This window comes from Colobus angolensis, unplaced genomic scaffold (assembly GCF_000951035.1).
Source record: "Colobus angolensis palliatus isolate OR3802 unplaced genomic scaffold, Cang.pa_1.0 Scaffold267, whole genome shotgun sequence".
Classification (NCBI taxonomy): domain Eukaryota; kingdom Metazoa; phylum Chordata; class Mammalia; order Primates; family Cercopithecidae; genus Colobus; species Colobus angolensis.
Window position 1 is genome coordinate 1,396,625 of NW_012115899.1, and position 662 is coordinate 1,397,286.

Sequence of the window (662 nt, forward strand, 5' to 3'; positions counted from 1 at the left end):
CATTACTAAGAAAATAGCACAATTTACTTATCCATGCCTCCATGGGTAGACCATTTCTAAGTTTCCCATATGACAGTGCACATGTGCCCATCTTCTTCCTTTTTTCCTTTTTTTTTTTTTTTTTTTTTGAAATGGGGTCTCACACTATTGCCCAGGCTGGCCTTGAACTCCTGGGCTCAAGCAATTCTCCCACATCAGCCTCCTGAGTGGCTGAAATTGTCTTGCATGTGTCTTCTTCCACCCATGTGCTACAGTTTCTCTAGAGGCTAAGCAGAAAGCAGAATGGCTGGTCAGAGACGTGTGAATTTCAACCTTCCTGGATATGGGCTCATTGTTTTCTGAATGTAATGTAATATTACTGTATTCATTTTTCCCAACACTTGGAATTGTCAGAGTTTTACACTCTACACACTCCAAGACGAAAGATGTTAAATTTAATTGTATTTTTAATTTAGTTAGAGGTCTTTTGCTTATTGGGCCATGCCAGTTTCCTATGACTGGCCTATTCAAGTCTTTGGACCATTATCTTCAGCCGTATTGTTGGTCCTTTTTTTCTTTTTTTTTTTTTTTGAGATGGGGTTTCACTCTTGCTGCCCAGGCTAGAGTGCAGTGGTGCGACCTCAGCTCACTGCACTCCGGTCTAGGTGACAGAGTGAGACCCG